This window comes from Rhagoletis pomonella, unplaced genomic scaffold, assembly GCF_013731165.1.
Source record: "Rhagoletis pomonella isolate Grant_MI unplaced genomic scaffold, Rhpom_1.0 Rhpom_scaffold_00010, whole genome shotgun sequence".
Classification (NCBI taxonomy): Eukaryota; Metazoa; Arthropoda; class Insecta; order Diptera; family Tephritidae; genus Rhagoletis; species Rhagoletis pomonella.
In genome coordinates this window covers 30,481,679-30,485,751 of record NW_023458564.1, presented here as the reverse complement: position 1 = coordinate 30,485,751, position 4,073 = coordinate 30,481,679, and positions in this window count along the sequence as shown.

Sequence of the window (4,073 nt, the reverse complement as noted above, 5' to 3'; positions counted from 1 at the left end):
GTCTAAACCTAAACAAAAATCGTGGGAAACGAGCACGTAAAATTGATTTTCAATCGCTACAGGTCTATTGAACCGCAGAAATATTACCGATCGACAACAAAAAGCGCTAACGCTTACGAGTATGATAAGCTCGCAACGGCTGTGATCGCGGAATGTCCAAAACGTACTAAATGAATTAAACAACTGATTGCAACGAATTGAAATGAGTTACGGCAAAGCTTCTGGCGACGATCGCAAAAAACCGTTGAAGAACCAGGCAAAAGTCCCGCAGTGAGCGTGCAAGCTAAGCTGAGAGAGTAAACGGCCCAATGAAACGATGAAGAACTTAAACGCTCTACAGGTGTCTGTGTACACGAGAATGTTTCGTCGCGAAGATTGGTTGATGGGGGACAGTTGGTTGGAGAAGACGACGTGAAGACAACGACTCAATAGAAACCGCTACATGGCCAACTAAGCAAGAGTCAATCAACTAGCCACCAAATTTATTTCACTGCACTTAGCTAACCGATTCGCGCTTCAAATGAGCCAAAGTTTCCCGCGTGATAAGGCTTTTATCACACACACAAATGTACCTACTCGAAAAATGTTCAACAGTTGAGAGAGTCATTTTTCAATAGTTAGGCTTTTTACACACATTCATGTTTATGGACTCATATAAATATATATGTACGTAAATAGCTTTTCAAACGTAGTATGTGAAAGCTCGCATAAAAAGCTGTAATTAACTTTATTAACATCATTATTAAATCAAAGGAAAAACATATATGTAGATGTAACGGCATATCTATGCAGCCAGATGAGTTTTGTGTAGTAGCAGACTGGCGAAGACTCCCTGTTTCCGCGGGTGGCTTCGGTGGCCGCATGTGAGAGTGCCATAACTGGTCGAGTACCGAGAAATACCTGGCATCAGCTTTCTTCAGTCAAATGGTCAGTTAACGAGTGAAACACAAGTTTTTACCCGTTACCTTTGATATAGACTTCAGGCCCATGTCAGTTTTGGAGCCATAAGTAAAGATTCCACAAAGTGTAAGTCCAGGAACTCAACTTTGTAGCAAAGCCAGTTCTAGTTGTTCTTTGGCATTGAAATTATACTTTCGTTTAGATGTTTGCCTCAAGCAACTTTTCCCTCACTCTACATTGTATGTACCAGGCCTATTAGTGCCCTTAAGGGCTTCCCCACGGATAAAGACATAAAGTGACGGTAGGTTAAGCAGTACGTTCGGAATAGCGCACAGATGTTAGGAGCTTTAAAGCACCCGTAAAGCGTACAGCGTTCGTTTTTTCAGTTGAGAAACCAGATTTTCCTATAATATTGATAGAGAGTTCTGTTCCACCAAACCACAAATGCATCCATTGGGGTCTCCGTAACTTACCAAAGGTTTAAGGTTAGGTTAGGTTATTCTGGATAGCGTTGAGCCACACATATGTCGATCGATAGGTGTTTAGAGTTGCCAGTTGAAGTTCGATTTTAGACGTTAAAAGATGTCAACGGGTTTTGCAAATTTCAGTAGTACTCTACTTTTTAGATACCTTCTATCTTCTAGAATTTTGTCGTGTTTTGGACTCTGCGAAACATCGGCATAAAAGATGCTCTAAGGTTTCTTTGGTCTGCCGCTAACGACATTTCCGGCACCTGTCCACGTTACCGATGCCCATTATTTGTGCATGAGCAGCCACCAGGATATGTCCGGTAAGCGATGCGATGGCATTACTATACTATTTCCTGGATACCGTAATAAGAAGCGAGTGTGGTTGGATTCGCTGTTTTCGCACATAATTTTTGCAGTTTAGCAGGTCGTTAACTCATTCCATCCAGCCCCGAACCGCCTAGTCACAATGTCGTCTATTTTGTTATGCAATTATTGGAGGGGTCTATGAATTTTGCTTGTCTGTACGACAGTCAGAATGGTAGCGCTCTTGGCAGTATCATCTATTATTTCATTACCCTATATTTCTTTGCCGTCTGGTACGCAATAGATATGCAGCCTACCCTTTGCGGCCAGCCTGTCAATGGCTTCCCGGCTGTGGAGGACACTTTTTAGATGAAATACTAAAAGAGATAAATGCTTAATTGCCGCCTGATTGTCTACGTATAAGTGTCCTCATAGCGATAACCTCTGCTTGAAATATGTTGCAATGGTAAAGTAACCCCGCTGTCCCCTGGCGTTCAGATCCTGGCAGTTAGAGCAGTCCGTGAAAATACTTATGGATCTCCGGCTAGGTTTTATTCCCTTGCTCCATCCCTCCTCCTCAATCGTTGCACGAAACCTTCATTCCCAATTAAAGCAAGGTGGCATATAATCTGTTCTGTCTGTGTTTCTTGTTCCAATTGAGTTGCGAATTCCTCTATGGCCATCAATGATTTCTAGAGCACCCGTTGGAGTGGACCTCCACGATCCCGTGATACATAGTGGCGCGAGGCGCTAAACCTTCTCCATTAGCCCGAGGTATGAAAACTTTTTTGCGGCATTCCACCACACCAAAGCGCCATAGAAAATTATTGGTCTGACTATTGCTGTGTAGCACCAATTCATCAAGGCAGGTTACTGGACTTCTTCACTCTTTCCTCAACATTGCGCCCCCACAGCAGCTTATTATCCAAGACTACTTGCATATACTATGTGGGGTCTTTAATTGACTGATCGATACGTCACTACTTTGGGTGCTTTCACCTCGAATCCCTTTAGTAATTGTTGGCCGTTAGTAGTTATAATACTGGTGAGAGTATATCGCATTACGGTGTACCTCTGCATGCCCGTTTGGTTGCCCTAGTGTAGTTATGAGTGTAGTGCAGTCTCTATAGACTTGTCTTTAGTTCTGCCTTAACCAAGATGCCTTACGAAAGAGTTTCCCTGATGTGAGTCACAAGTTTTCACACGATGCCAAAAAATAGAATTTGGCCAGTGAAGATAGCCATTTATATACACTTAAAATTTTACATGCTCGAGTTTTTTATTAAGATCCTGGATCTTCCTTAAAAGGGTGTGGTTCTCCCCTATATGAACAGCTAAGATTTCGGGGTGCAGCTTTCTTGCCCCTGGAGATGCTTATAAAATTACCGGGTACCTATGAATTTTTTTGGCATCGTTTGTGTCAAGAATTTTTTGCAGCATTCATGGGTGTATACACCTTTGAGGAAACTGGGTTGCTCTTGCCTGCCTTGGTTATAAAAACAACCCTCTATTCTCTCCACAGTACCGGCGCATAGCCCAGCCTCTAATAATAAAAAATATCGACTTCAGCCATGGTACAACTTTGGAGCAAGGCTGGAAATATTCCGTCTACTCCTGGAGATTTGTGAGGCTCAAAACTATTGATTTTCCCTTCTACTAAGGATGAAATTATAACGTTTGGCGGGGTGCTACCCGCTATATCTCTCCGGCTATCGAGGTCCGTGGAGTCCAAGCGACACGGAAAGTGGGTATTGACCAGGCCTTCTAACGACTACTTACTTGAATTTGTACAGTCCTACCAACTCTTACGTATAAGGTGTGGCATGCTTGGAATTTCTTTAGTTTTTCCAACTTGTTTGTTCCCTCCAAGTGATCATAGAAGTACCTCCGGTATTTTTTCTTTGCCTTTCGGACTTTTCTTTAATAAGATTTAAGTAAGTTCTAATACGGATGTTGGTAAAACACTGAGTGGAAAGAGGCAGAAATTGCTGGAGGCAGAGATCAGAGCCCCTGTATCTTCCAATGCCGCAGATTAGTACGCCACCATTGCCTTTGTTGAAGAGATTCTATAACGTTGAGTTCCCGGAGGCTCCAAAACTCACTCTGGGTCAGGATCTGTGGTCTTCGGTCTTCCAGGCTGAGATATTTGCAATCCTCAAGCCTATGGACTATGTGCTGAAAAATAGGTGCGGAAGGAGTTTACGTCCCTGGGGGGATAACCAAGCTGCACTTAAGGCAATAGCCAGCCCTTTAACTACTTCCAAACTAGTTCGGCAATGCAAGTCTCGACTAAATTATCTTGGTAAACATAGCGAGCTTGCAACATTATTTCTAGGTTTCTCTCATTAAGTAGTGTTGTGTTGTGTTGTGTTGTGTTGTGTTGTGTTGTGTTGTGTTGTG